This window comes from Microtus pennsylvanicus, chromosome X (genome assembly GCF_037038515.1).
Source record: "Microtus pennsylvanicus isolate mMicPen1 chromosome X, mMicPen1.hap1, whole genome shotgun sequence".
NCBI lineage: Eukaryota > Metazoa > Chordata > Mammalia > Rodentia > Cricetidae > Microtus > Microtus pennsylvanicus.
The window spans coordinates 5,087,525-5,103,417 of NC_134601.1; the positions used below are offsets into that span (position 1 = coordinate 5,087,525).

A 15,893-nucleotide genomic window follows, 5' to 3' on the forward strand; every position below is an offset into this window, starting at 1 on the left:
CATTGATGGATTTTCATCTGTTAAGCTATCCTTGCATCTCTGGGATGAAGCTGACTTGATCATAGTGGGTGATTTTTTTTAATGTGTTCTTGGATTCGGTTTGCCAGTGTTTTCTTGAATATTTTTGCATCTATGTTTATGAGTGAGCTTGGTCTGTAATTTCTCTTTCTTGGTTGAGTCTTTGTATGGTTTCACTATTGGTAACTGTAGCCTCAGAAAAAGAGTTTGGTAATGTTCCTTCTGTTTCTATTTTGTGGAACACTTTGAGGAGTATAGGTATTAGCTCTTCTTTGAAGTTCTGCTAGAACTTTGCACTAAAACCATCTAGCCCCAGGCTTTATTTTTCCCCGTTGGGAGGCTTTTGATGCCTGCTTCTTTTTCCTTGCAGGTTATAGGTTTATTTAAATTGTTTACATGGTCTTGATTTAATTTTGGTACATGGTACCTATCCAGGAAATTGTCCATTTTTTTTTTACATTTTCCAATTTTGTGGAGTAGAGGTTTTTGTAGTATTACCTAATGATTCTCTGGATTTCCTTGGTGTCTGTTTTTATGTCCCCATTTTCATTTATGATTTTGTTAGTTTGGATATCCTCTCTCTGCCTTTTGATTAGTTTGGATAAGGGTTTGTCTATCTTATTGATTTTCTCAAAGAACCAGCTCTTTGTTCCATTGATTATTTTTATTTTCTTTGTTTCAATTTACTATTTCCTGTTGTCTACTCCTCCTGTGTAAGTCTGCTTCTTTTTATTCTAGAGCTTTCAGGTGTTCTGTTAAGTCACTAGTGTGAGATTTTTGCACTTTCTTTTTATCGGCACTTAGTGCTATAACTTTCCTCTTAGCACTGCTTTCATAGTGTCCCATAGGTTTTGGTATGTTGTGTCTTCATTTTCATTGAATTCTAGGAAGTCTTTACTTTTTTTCTTATTTCTTCCTCAACCTAGGCGTTGCTCAGTTGAGAACTGTTCAATTACCATGAGTTTGTAGGCTTTCTGAAATTAGAGTTGTTTTAAAATTCTAAGTTTAAACCATGGTGATCAGATAAAATACAGGGGGTTATTCCATTTGTTTTTTGTATTGTTGAGGTTTACTTTGGTACCAAGTATGTGGTCAATTTTAGAAAAGGTTCCATGAGGTGCTGAGAAGAAGGTATATTCTTTTGTGTTTGGGTGGAATTTTCTGTAGATGTTTGATGGAATGCTATAACTAGCTTTCCTAGCTCAAAAGATTGCAGAAGGCAGACATTGGGTATTCCAGGTCTCTACCACTGAGAGAATCAATTGCTAAAATAAATCTTCCTGTCTTCCTAAACGCTCAAGGGAAGCTCTGTGTAAAGAAAGGTCTGATTTTGGCTCACTTTTAAAAATTTCAGTCCCTGGTTGATTGCTTTTGTTGTTTTGGGGCCAGTGTGGAGGCAACGATGGTAGAGAACATAAAGCTGCTCACTTCAGTGCCACCAAGAAGTGCAGTGAGAAGAGGAAGATGTCAGGGTCCCAGCAACCTTTCCAAGGGTTAGACCCTGGTCACCTAAATTCCTTATGCTAGTGCCTAATGATTATAGAATGTCTAATACTTTTCTGGTTGTCAACAAAGTTTACCTTATAAGAGTTTGAGGAGTATTCCATACCTACTTTATGAATATTCTCACTAACAGATGAAGAAACTGTCCTGCAGGTTTTGAGGAACTTCCTCAAGTTTACATTGACCTTAAACATCAGTGTCAGCAACACAGTTTCAATGCTTGTACTTTATAAAACTTCAATGCTTTTATTTTATAAAATGTGTGAAAATAGAGGCAGAAGTATTGCCAGAAGGTTGAGGCCAGTCTGGTTTACATAGGTCTAAGAGTTCTAGGCCACCAGTATTACACAATGAGACTATGTTTCAAAAAAAAAAAAAAAGCCAGGTGTGGTGATGCACGCCTTTAATCTCAACACTCAGGAAGCAGAAGCAGGCATAATTCTGAGTTTGAGGCCAGCCTATATTAATTACATAGTGAGTTACAGGCCAGCCTATATTACATAGTGAGTTGCAGGCCAGCCAGAGCTATACAGTGAGACCCTGTCCCAAAACAAATAAAAAAATATCAAGGAGGCTTAGTTACAAATACAAAATAGTTCAGAGTGGTTTTGTATTCTCTTTACCCAAATTCTACTAATATGTCCATCTTACATAACCATGGTACTTGACCAAGCTACAAAATCACTATTAGTATAATACTACTAAGAAAAAGACAGGATTTATTTGGGTTTCACCAGTTTTTAATTAATGTCTTTTTAAGTTTCAAGATTCCACATTACATCATCTATTCAGTAATTAATTCATAGATGTATGTATATCTGTATGTATACACATTATTTATTTATCTATGCTGTATTAGCGATTGACCCTAGGATCTCACACATTTAAGTCTTCTACCAATAAGCTATATCCATAGCTCTTTTCTGTGTTTCTCTTTTTCTGTGTGTGCTTGGGTACACATGTATATGTGCATGCATGTGGGCGGAGGCCAGAGGTCAACCAGAGGATCTGTCTGTGACATCTGTGCTCCGCTGCAGGAACAAAAGAGGGTCATGAGAGATTGGGAGGTTGAAGAGGTTGCTAGGACTCACAGGCAGATAAGACATATTTTAGTCTTTCTAGACAATGGCTCTAAGGTGGCAGCTGTCAGCAGGCTCCCAGGCACACACTGGCATACATGGCCACACACAGGTGGGTGGTACACAGGCCTAAAGACAGTCATATAGAAGCAGGCTGTTGAGGGTGGAGACAAAAGTTCAGACCTCTGGTCTCAAGGATGTGTTTATATACAATCACACAAAAGTGACATTCTGCCAAAATCAAATACATAGTATATTACTATTTACTCTGGGGTTCTAAGACATCCTGTGACATCCATATATTTACTGACTCATATTGGTTATCCTAATTGGTGCCATGTTGTCTAAACACAAGCTTGCCCTTAAGACATTCTGCTCCCTACATTCCACCCCTTTTAGACAACTGGCATCATTGTCCTGGTTTCTACACTTGACCACACGGGGGCAGTGTAGGCCTATGTGTTGCCCAAACTATACTGCCATAGCCTGCAGGCAACAGGGGCTTGTGGATCCCACCTCTCCTCTTGGTGTCCTCAGTCCTTGGGGGAGGAGAAGGGTGGACTTTCTCCAATGGTTTCACATTCTTCACTTGCAGTTAGAACTCCTGGGTGGTTGCTTAGAGACTTGCTGCCCCTAGGGCATATTCAGCTTAAGAGAATATATATATATATAGCCTGGGAGCAAATGACAGTCACTGGATTTGACTTAACCTTATGACCACATTATTTGCCTACATATGTAGATGGCCAGAGAAAACAGGTTAGATTTCCATGAACTAAAGTATAGTAAGTTGCAGCGTCAACAATGGTTAACACTCTGTATATTAGTGGAAGATTAATGAATAATGAATAAACATAACACCTCTGGTTGTCCAGGATCCTCCTTAGCCAGGCATTTTAGCTCCATCCCTAGGATATACTTAGCCCTGGAGGGACACAGTAGACATTGATTCTGAGTCTGTGGGTTCGTGACCTACAGGCACCGCCTTAAAGAGAACTCGGTGGTGATAGAAGGCAACGTCTCCACTCCTCCCCTCTCAGTAGGATACTATCTGCCCCCTGGTGTAGATGGAGATTGCACTTTTGTTTCCTGGCCCTCCAGATCTGAATATTCAAACAGAAACTCTATTAATTACAACCCTCAGCTAATGGCATAGTCCTAGCTACCTCTTGCATCTTAAATTAATCCATTTTTATGAATCTACGTATCACCATGAGGCTGTGGCTTACTGGTAATATTCTGGCATCTTTCTCCTTCAGCAGTTACATGGTGTCTTGTTGACTCGGCCTTCTCTCTCTCTCTCTCTCTCTCTCTCTCTCTCTCATCTTTGGATTTTCCAACTGGCTTTACTCTGCTAAGCCATTGACCAAAGCAACTTTATTTAACAACCAATAGAAGCAACACATATACATCCCACATCACCCTGGTCTCACAGATGCAGGGGATAGACCACCCAGACTATGACTGTAATATTATATATATACTATATATACACTATATATGTGTGTGTGTTTGTGCATGTATATGTGTATATATATATGTTAATGAGATCATTCTCCAAATCATAAACGAAACTGACCTTTCAGTTTCTTTCTTTCACACGCCTCAGTTTCTCACCACAAAGTATCCTCATAACCTTCTTTAAACAGTTAAAACAGCCATTGACTTTACTTCCTCCATCTTTGCTGACTCCTCTTTAGGCAGTGTCTTAGCAGGAGAAGATTTTCCTGGAGTTGCAGAGCTTCAGTTCTTCTCTTCTCTTGTCTTTCTCTTTTATTTTCCTTTTTTTTTTTTTGCCCCACAGTTGCATCCTGCCAACTATGTCGGGTATGAGGCTTATGCCCCAGTGCTAGGAAAAGAGGAGAATCGTGGGAGACTGGGAGGTTGAAGAGGTTGCTAGGACTCACAGGCAGATAAGACATATTTTAGTCTTTCTAGACAATGGCTCTAAGGTGGCAGCTGTCAGCAGGCTCCCAGGCACACACTGGCATACATGGCCACACACAGGCAGGTGGCACACAGGCCTAAAGACAGACACACAGATTCAGGCTGGTAAAGGTGAACACAAAAGCTCAGGCCTCTGGCCTCAATACTCCATTCACACAAAATCACACAAAAGTGGCATTCTGCCAAAACCAGTTATATAACAGACTACTTTACTGTTTGGTTTTTGTCCCAGGACGTCCAATGTCTGTCATATATTAGCTAACTCATTGTATGTCTTTATTGGTGCCATGTTGTCTCAATGTAAACTAGCCCTTAAGGCCTCTGGTTCATTATGCCATCCTCATTATTCTTGTTGTTATTGAAACACCGCCTCAGCGTGTAGTGCTGGCTGCCTTGGAACTCACAGAGATCTGCCCACCTCTGTCTTCCCAGCACTGGGATTAAATGCATGTACCACCACACTCTGCTGCATCCTAATAGTATCTTGAGAGGGTATCTCTCACTGGTCTGGAGCTCATGGAGTAAGCTAGAGCTGGCTAGGAAATGGCTCAGGATTCTGCCTGTCGTCCCAGCTGCACCAGCACTGTGGTTACAAGCCACCATGGCCAGCTTTTTCATGTGGGTTCCGGAAATCCATTGATCCATTTCAGGCCCTCATGTTTACAAGGCAAGCTCTTTACTGACAAAGCTATTTCTCCAGTCAGCCTCACCTCCATTATTATTATTATTATTATCATTATCATTATCATTATTACTATTATTATTTGCAGTACAAAAAATCAAATCTAGGGCTTTACCTATGCTAGCCAATTATTCTATCGATGGTTTCTCTTTCCAGCTCCTTTTTTATATTTTCTCCTTTTGATACAAGGTCTGAGTTGTCTGGGCTTCTTCAAATCTCCTCTATAGCTCAGGAAAACCTTGATTTTTTTTCTATCCTCCTGTATCAGCTTCCTGAGTAGCTGGCCTTACATGCTTGTACCCCAAGGCCTGGTCAGTAGAGTGCTCTAAAGAGGAGCAAACCGTGATCCAAAATGAGTTAATCCATTTAGAAGAACCATAATTAGATTTGGAGAGAATGGGAAGGAAAAGGCAAGGCTGGGAACCCTAGAGGTAATCTGGTCAGGCACAATCAGCACACTATGAAAGATACAGTGTTCCTCTGGAGGTGGTGCTTGTTCTCCTATGGCACACATGTACCTTTTATGGTACTGATCTAAGAACGTGACTTAAACATAGCTTGATTCTACGCATCACAGCATTTCTTTGTTGCAATACTTGAAAGTGGTGTGTACATAAGAAACTGTTGGATCCTATGGTTAGAAACTTAGAAAATTAACTGTTTAAGATCTAGACATTGCCCTAATATATTTGTGTTTTCTTTCATATGACCAGAACACCCTTGTTTGTGATCACCACATATCACAAATATCACACTTTATTTTCTATCTTTTAGGAGTATAGATGTTCTGTCTGCATGCATGTGTGAGTACCGACTGTGTATACGGTGCCTATGGAGCTAGAAGAGGCATTGAATCTCCTGGAATTGCAGTTAGATAGGTCGTGAGCTGTTTGTGCTAGGAACTGAACCCATGTCCTCTGGAAGAGTAGCCAGTGCCCTGAACTGCTGAGCAATTTCTCAAGCTCCATGTTTTAATTTCTTTAAGTATTGTCTTGGTTACTTTTCTTTTTTTAAAAATATTTATTTATTATGTATACAATATTCAATCTGTGTGTGTTTGCAGACCAGAAGAGGACAGCAGACCTCGTTACAGATGGTTGTGAGCCACCATGTGGTTGCCGGGAAATGAACTCATAATCTTTGGAAGAGCAGGCAATACTCTTAACCACTGAGCCATCTCTCCAGCCCCTTGGTTACTTTTCTATTGACATGACAAAATACCTTGACCAAGGCAATGTATAAAAGAAAACATGTAATTAGAGCTCATGGTTCCAAGATCGCTAGAGTGTGAGCATCTGGCAAAGAACATGGCGGTAGGCAGGCATGAGGCATGGCAACGGAGCAGTAGCTGGAGCTCACATCCCAAGATAACAATGGCAAGTCAGAGAGAAAGAAGAGAGGGCTGCTGGTGGAGACAACTAACTGGGAATGGAGGGTGGTTGGGAGCTCAATGCCCAGCCATTCCCAGTGACACATTTTCTCCAACAGGGCCACATCTCCTAATCCTTGTGAACAGTTCCACCAACTGGGGTTAAGTAGTCAAATACGTGAGCCTATGGGGACCATTCTCATTCAAACCACCACAAGTATCATCACAGTATCTTCCCTCGAGATTCAAAGGTTTCATGCAACTTTTTTCGTTATTTTTGAAACATTCTCAATTGATGTAGATTGAAATTTCACCTCACACTAGGTTATTTTTGCACTGCCATGCACTTCACTTCCCCTTTCTACCGTTACATTTGATAGCCATATTAAGTGCCAGACCTTCTTTCTAGTCTCCTCTTTTTTCTTTATTTGTCACTATCCTTATTAGCATTAAGTTTTTTCCTTTGACTATTTTTTATACAGTCTCATGTAGCCCAGACTTTCCTCAAATTTGCTGTCTAGCTCAGGCTAGCCCTGACTTTCTGAACTTCCTGCCTCCTGCTGGGATGACTGGCATGTGCCATGACTGAGTAGCCCCACATTTTAATATAAAGCTGGGTAGCCTAGCACCAATTATGTTTTCTTCCCCTCGCATAAACTGGAGATATTACCACCTTGCATTGGGAAAAATGAACCCTAGAAAATTCATATAAGACAATGGATAATTTGTTATAGTGCCCCCTTCCCAAGTGCCTGTATTCCAAGAACTCAGGATGTGGAGGCGAGAGGATCACAGTTTCGAGGATGGGAGAAGTATGCAGGTCCCTGGGGCTCATCTTCGAATCTTCCTATAACCATACTTGCATATTACCATAGAAACTCCATCTGGCGATGGATGGAGATAGAGACAGAGACCCACATTGGAGCACGGGACTGAGCTCCCAAGGTCCAAATGAGGAGCAGAAGGAGGGAGAACATGAGCAAGGAAGTCAGGAATACGAGGGGTGCACCCACCCACTGAGACAGTGGGACTGATCTATTGGGAGCTCACCAAGGCAGCTGGACTGGGAATGAAAAAGCATGGAGTAAAAACGGACTCTCTGAACATGGTGGACAATGAGGGCTGATGAGAAGCCAAGGACAATGGCACTGGGTTTTGATCCTACTTCATGTACTGGCTGTGTGGGAGCCTAGCATGTTTGGATGCTCACCTTCCTAGACCTGGATGGAGGGTGGAGGACCTTGGACTTCTCTCAGGGCAGGGAACCCTGACTGCTCTTAGGACTGGAGAGGGAGGGGAAGAAAAGAGGGGGGAGGGGGAAAGGAGAGAGGAGTGGGGGGAGGGGGAGGGATATGGGAGGCGGGGAGGAGGTGGAAACTTTTTTCAATAATATATATATATGGCCTACACTTCCTGATCAACCTACAGGGCTACACTGCCCGGTACCTCCTCTCTCTTCCTATCCCATCCAGCTTACATCCAGATCCCCCCACCCTCTGTTTCTCTCCCCCCTCCCTTCCCTGGTGGCAGAGAGCCTCTGGGCTCTGCCTGCTTGGGCGCTGGGTCCTAACCCCAAGCGTAGGGTAAAGGGGAGCTCGGGGGCTTCTTTGTCCCCATAGCCCGCCTGCAGCAAGCAGGGTGGGCCCTTTGTCTGCGAGCGAACCAAGCAGCACAGAGTTTCGATCAGGGCACCTAGTGAGACATCATTGTGGTGAGTGAGTGCTGCGGCACCCGGGAACAGCCCGCCTACACTTCCTGATCAACCTACAGGGCTACACTGCCCGGTACCTCCTCTCTCTTCCTATCCCATCCAGCTTACATCCAGATCCCCCCACCTTCTGTTTCTCTCCCCCCTCCCTTCCCTGGTGGCAGAGAGCCTCCCTGCTCTGCCTGCTTGGGCGCTGGGTCCTAACCCCAAGCATAGGGTAAAGGGGAGCTCGGGGGCTTCTTTGTCCCCATAGCCCGCCTGCGGCAAGCAGGGTGGGCCCTTTGTCTGCCAGCGAACCAAGCAGCACGGAGTTACATCAGGGCACCTAGTGAGACATCATTGTGGTGAGTGAGTGCTGCGGCACCCGGGAACAGCCCGCCTACACTTCCTGATCAACCTACAGGGCTACACTGCCCGGTACCTCCTCTCTCTTCCTATCCCATCCAGCTTACATCCAGATCCCCCCACCCTCTGTTTCTCTCCCCCCTCCCTTCCCTGGTGGCAGAGAGCCTCTGGGCTCTGCCTGCTTGGGCGCTGGGTCCTAACCCCAAGCGTAGGGTAAAGGGGAGCTCGGGGGCTTCTTTGTCCCCATAGCCCGCCTGCAGCAAGCAGGGTGGGCCCTTTGCCTGCAAGCGAACCAAGCAGCACGGAGTTTCGATCAGGGCACCTAGTGAGACATCATTGTGGTGAGTGAGTGCTGCGGCACCCGGGAACAGCCCGCCTACACTTCCTGATCAACCTACAGGGCTACACTGCCCGGTACCTCCTCTCTCTTCCTATCCCATCCAGCTTACATCTAGATCCCCCCACCCTCTGTTTCTCTCCCCCCTCCCTTCCCTGGTGGCAGAGAGCCTCCCTGCTCTGCCTGCTTGGGCGCTGGGTCCTCACCCCAAGCGTAGGGTAAAGGGGAGCTCGGGGGCTTCTTTGTCCCCATAGCCCGCCTGCAGCAAGCAGGGTGGGCCCTTTGTCTGCGAGCGAACCAAGCAGCAAGGAGTTTCGATCAGGGCACCTAGTGAGACATCATTGTGGTGAGTGAGTGCTGCGGCACCCGGGAACAGCCCGCCTACACTTCCTGATCAACCTACAGGGCTACACTGCCCGGTACCTCCTCTCTCTTCCTATCCCATCCAGCTTACATCCAGATCCCCCTACCCCCTGTCTCCCTCCATCCCTCCCTTCTTGGAGCAGAGTGCCTCCCTGTTCAGCCTGCCTGGGCGCTGGGACTGAACCCGAAGGTGAGTGCAAAGGGGAAGGTGGTAGCTCCTTTGTCTCCATAACCTGCCTGCAGCAAGCAGGGTGGGCCTTTGTTTGCAAGCTAACCAAGCAGCAAGGAGATCGGAACTGGACTCCAGGAGAAACATCACGGGGGAGTGACATCACTTGGAAGGTACATCAGTTGGCAAGAAGACCTGATCCTGTAAAAGAAGATCCATAGGAGAATATTGGAAGGAAGAGATGGGGAGACGCCAATGCAAGAATTCACCCAACAATCTGAAGAACAACACGAAACCACCAGAAGCCAGCGACCTCACAACAGGAGGACATGAACACCTTAATCATGAAGAAGGAGAAAAAACTGACTTCATGACAGTGATTGACACCCTTAAACAGCATATAAAAAACGCCCTTATAGAAATGGATGAGAAGTATAACAGAAAGTTCGAGGAATTGAGTAAATCAGTGAATGATACCCTAGGAAAGCAAGGAAAAACAATCAAGCAGATAATGGAAACAGTTCATGATTTGAAAAATGAAATGGAGGCAAAGAAGAAAACACAAACAGAGGGCCGGCTGGACATGGAAAATCTAGGTAAACGAATAGAGACTACAGAAACAAGCATAACCAGCAGAATACAAGAGATAGAAGAAAGAATCTCAGAGTCTGAGGATAACATAGAGAAAATAAACGCACTGATCAAAGAAAACAGCAAGTCCAACAAACTCTCATCACAAAACATTCAGGAAATATGGGACACAATAAAAAGACCAAACCTAAGAATAATTGGAGTAGAAGAAGGAGAAGAAGTGCAGCTCAATGGTCCAGAAAATATACTTAACAAAATTATAGAAGAAAACTTTCCCAACCTGAAGAAGGATGTACCTATGAAGGTTCAAGAGGCATACAGAACCCCAAATAGGCTGGATCAAAAAAAAACATCCCCTCGCCATATAATAATCAAAACACAAAATATACAGAATAAAGAAAGAATATTAAGAGCCGCAAAGGAAAAAGGCCAACTTACTTATAAAGGTAAACCTATCAGACTTACACCTGACTTCTCTATGGAAACCATGAAAGCCAGAAGGTCCTGGATAGATGTACTGCAAAAACTAAGAGACCATGGATGCAAGCCCAGACTACTATATCCAGCCAAGCTTTCGTTCACCATAAATGGAGAAAACAAAATTTTCCAGGATAAAAACAAATTTAAGCAATACGTAGCCACAAATCCAGCCTTACAGAAAATAATAGAAGGAAAATCACTAACCAAGGAGTCCAACAAAGACCTCAATAACTCAGACATCTAGAGACCCTTCACCAGCGCAACTCAAAGAAGGGAAACACACAAACCCTACTACTTAAAAAGTGACCGGAGTTAACAACCACTGGTCATTAATATCACTTAATGTCAATGGACTCAACTCACCTATAAAAAGGCACAGGCTAAGAGACTGGATACGAAAACAGGATCCAACATTCTGCTGTCTACAAGAAACACACCTCAGCCACAAAGACAGGCACCTACTCAGAGTAAAGGGCTGGGAAAAGGCTTATCAAGCAAATGGACCTAAGAAACAAGCAGGTGTGGCCATACTAATTTCTAACAAAGTTGACTTCAAACTTAAATCAATCAAAAGAGATGGAGAGGGACATTTTATACTCATAACAGGAAAAATTCATCAGGAAGAAATCTCAATCCTGAACATCTATGCCCCTAATATAAAAGCACCCACGTATGTAAAAGAAACATTGCTAAAATTCAAGGCAGCCATCAAACCGCACACACTAATAGTAGGAGACTTCAACACTCCTCTTTCACCAATGGACAGGTCAATCAGACAGAAACCTAACAGAGAAATTAGAGAATTAATGGAGGTAATGAAGCAAATGGACTTAACAGACATCTATAGAATATTCCACCCAAATAGGAAAGAATATACCTTTTTCTCTGCAGCTCATGGAACCTTCTCGAAAATTGACCACATACTTGGTAACAAAGCTAACTTACACAACTACAAAAAAATATTACTAACCACCTGTGTCTTATCAGACCACCATGGATTAAAGTTAGAATTCAACAACAATGCTACCCCCAGAAAGCCTACAAACTCATGGAAACTGAACAGTCAACTACTGAACCATACCTGGATTAAGGAGGAAATAAAGAAAGAAATTAAAGTCTTCCTTGAATTCAATGAAAATAAAGAAACAACATACTCGAACTTATGGGACACTATGAAAGCAGTCCTGAGAGGAAAGTTCATAGCACTAAGTGCCCACTTAAAGAAAACAGAGAAAGCACATATTGGAGACTTAACAGCCCACCTGAAAGCTCTAGAAAAAAAAGAAGCAGACTCACCTAGGAGGAGTAGAAGACTGGAAATAATCAAACTGAGGGCTGAAATCAACAAAATAGAAACACAAAAAACAATCCAAAGAATCAATGAATCAAGAAGCTGGTTCCTGGAAAAAATCAACAAGATTGACAAACCCCTATCCAAACTAATCAAATGGCAGAGAGAAAATTTGCAAATTAATAAGATCAGAAATGAAAAGGGGGACATAACCACAAACACAGAGGAAATTCAGAGAGTCATTAGATCTTACTACAAAAGCTTGTATGCCACTAAACTGGAAAATGTAAAAGAAATGGACACTTTCTTAGATAAATACGATTTACCAAAATTAAATCAGGACCAGGTGAACAAGCTAAACAGACCTGTCAGTCGCGAAGAACTAGAAGCTGTTATCAAAAACCTCCCTACCAAAAAAAGCCCAGGGCCAGATGGTTTCAATGCGGAATTCTACCAGAACTTCCAAGAAGACCTAATACCTATACTCCTCAATGTATTCCACAATATAGAAACAGAAGGGTCATTACCAAATTCCTTTTATGAAGCTACAGTTACTCTGATACCAAAACCACACAAAGACTCAACCAGGAAAGAGAATTACAGGCCGATCTCACTCATGAATATCGACGCAAAAATCCTCAACAAAATACTGGCAAACCGAATCCAAGAACACATCCGAAAAATTATCCATTATGATCAAGTAGGCTTCATTCCTGAGATGCAGGGCTGGTTCAACATACGAAAATCTATCAATGTAATCCATCATATAAATAAACTGAAAGAAAAAAACCATATGATCATTTCATTAGATGCTGAAAAAGCATTTGACAAAATTCAACATCCATTTATGTTAAAAGTCTTGGAGAGATTAGGGATACAAGGGTCATACCTAAATATAATAAAAGCTATATACAGCAAGCCGACAGCTAACATCAAATTAAATGGAGAGAAACTCAAAGCCATCCCGCTTAACTCAGGAACACGACAAGGCTGCCCACTTTCGCCATACCTCTTCAATATAGTGCTGGAAGTTCTAGCAATAGCAATAAGACAGCATAATGGGATCAAGGGGATTCTAATTGGAAATGAAGAAGTTAAACTTTCGTTATTCGCAGATGATATGATAGAGTACATAAGCGACCCCCAAAATTCCACCAAAGAACTTTTACAGCTGATAAACAGCTTTAGTAATGTGGCAGGATACAAGATCAACTCCAAAAAATCAGTCGCCCTCCTATACTCAAAGGATATGGAAGCAGAGAGGGAAATCAGAGAAGCTTCTCCATTCACGATAGCCACAAACAGCATAAATATCTTGGGGTAAATCTAACCAAGGAAGTGAAAGATCTATTTGACAAGAACTTTAAGGCATTGAAGAAAGAAATTGAAGAGGATACCAAAAAATGGATGGACATCCCTTGCTCTTGGATTGGGAGGATCAACATAGTAAAAATGGCAATTCTACCAAAGGCAATTTATAGATTCAATGCAATCCCCATCAAGATCCCATCAAAATTCTTCACAGATCTGGAGAGGACAATAATCAACTTTATATGGAAAAACAAAAAACCCAGGATAGCCAAAACAATCCTATACAATAAAGGATCTTCTGGAGGCATTACCATCCCTGATTTCAAACTCTATTACCGAGCTACAGTAATGAAAACAGGGTGGTACTGGCATAAAAACAGAGAAGTCGACCAATGGAATCGTATAGAAGACCCGGACTTTATCCCACAAACCTATGAACACCTCATTTTCGATAAAGGAGCTAAAAGTTTACATTGGAAGAAAGAAAGCATCTTCAACAAATGGTGCTGGCACAACTGGATGTCAACCTGTAGAAGAATGAAAATAGACCCATATCTATCACCGTGCACAAAACTCAAGTCCAAATGGATTAAAGACCTCAATATCAGCCGAAAACACTGAATCTGATAGAAGAGAAAGTGGGCAATACCCTACAACAGATGGGCACAGGCGATCGCTTCTTAGGTATAACCCCAGAAGCACAGACATTAAGGGCAACATTGAATAAATGGGACCTACTAAAACTGAGAAGCTTCTGTAAAGCAAAGGACACTGTCACTAAGACACAAAGGCAACCTACTGACTGGGAGAAGATCTTCACCAACCCCGCAACAGACAAAGGTCTGATCTCCAAAATATATAGAGAACTCAAGAAACTAGACTTTAAAATGCTAATTAACCCAATTAAAAAATGGGGCGCTGAACTGAACAGAGAATTCTCAACAGAAGAAGTTCAAATGACCAAAAGACACTTAAGGTCATGCTCAACCTCCTTAGCGATCAGGGAAATGCAAATCAAAACAACTTTGAGATATCATCTTACACCTGTAAGATTGGCTAAAGTCAAAAACACCAAGGATAGCCTTTGCTGGAGAGGCTGTGGAGGAAGGGGTACCCTCATCCATTGCTGGTGGGAATGCAATCTTGTGCAACCACTGTGGAAGTCAGTGTTTCGGTTTCTCCGGAAATTCGGGATCAACCTACCCCTGGACCCAGCAATACCACTCTTGGGAATTTACCCAAGAGATGCTCTATCACATGTCAAAAACATTTGTTCAACTATGTTCATAGCAGTATTATTTGTAATAGCCAGAACCTGGAAACAACCTAGATGCCCTTCAATGGAAGAATGGATGAAGAAAGTATGGAATATATACACACTAGAGTACTACGCTGCGGTAAAAAACAATGACTTCTCGAATTTTGCATGCAAATGGATGGAAATAGAAAACACTATCCTGAGTGAGGTATCCCAGGCCCCAAGAATGTGGGAAAGAAGGTCAAGAAATCCATTCTTTGCATTTCTGTTCAATATTCTGTTGGAAATTCTAGCTAGTTCAGCAAGGCAAGAAAAAGAAACACAAAGACACATAGATTTAAAAAATGAAGCTCTATACAGAGGTGCATGCCTTTAATTCCAGGTGCATCTCTGTTTCAAGTCGGCCTGTTCCACCTAGTGACAACATGACTTAAACTAAAAAAGAAATAAAAAAGAAAACAGTTCCTATTTTACAATATAAACCAGGGCAGATTGCACAGACTTGTAATCCAAGTTAGGTGGCTGAGGCAAGGGGACCGTAATTTCAATGTCTACATAAGCTACAGGGTAAGTTCAAGGCCAGCCTGGGCAACTTAGTGAGCCTTTTTCTCAAAACCAAGAAAAATATTTAGGCCTTCTGTTTGACCAGGGACAGGTAGATTTCTGTGAAATTGACAATAGGCTGGTCTACAAGGTGAGTTCCAGGCTAACCAGGGCTATATAATAAGATAATGTCTTTTAAAAAACAAGGAAGGAAGGAAGAGAGAGAGGGGGGGGAGGGAGAGAGAGAAAATAAAGAAGGAAAGAAGGAAGGAAAGAAGGAAGAAAAAAAGAAAGAACGAACTTTGGAGGCAGGGCTCCAGTGACACATGCCTTTAATACTTGCTTTCAGGAAGCAGAGGAAGGCAGGTCTCTGTGAGTTCATTGGAAGGCAGGGGAAGGCTGATGTCTGTGAGTTCAAAGCCATGGTGGTCTACGTAGCAAGTCACAGGCCAGCCATAGATACAGAGTGATACTCAGTCTCAAATAAAATAAAATTACTGCCCCCCAATTCTGTAAGCCTTATTTAAAAATAATAGGTAAAAATCAGTTTGACGAAACAAAATTTAAAAATCGTACATTGCTTTAGTTATTGCCTCATAACAAAGAAAGCTGTTTAAAATCAAAGCATTTGATTGACAGTTTCCTCCCCACATTTTTGAGACATGGTTTTATTGTGTAGTCCTGGGTGGCCTGGAATTAGCTACGGAGTTTAGGGTGGTGCTTCAAACTCACAGAAATCCACCTGCCTCAGTCATCAGAGTCCTGGGGTTAAGAGTGTGCATCTATGCTTGGACCACATTGCCCTGAAATTCTCAAACACAGCCCCACCTCCCCCCCAACACATCTCTGTAAGCTCAGCTGACAGAAAAGATGGGGGAGCTATGGTAATACTATCAAGA

The 15,893-nt window shown here is 42.6% G+C and overlaps 1 pseudogene; it reads left to right on the forward strand.

Moving 5' to 3' along the window:
- The window catches only part of LOC142841649 (transmembrane 9 superfamily member 2-like), a 146,716-nt pseudogene that overhangs the window by 53,373 nt on the left and 77,450 nt on the right, over positions 1-15,893 (forward strand).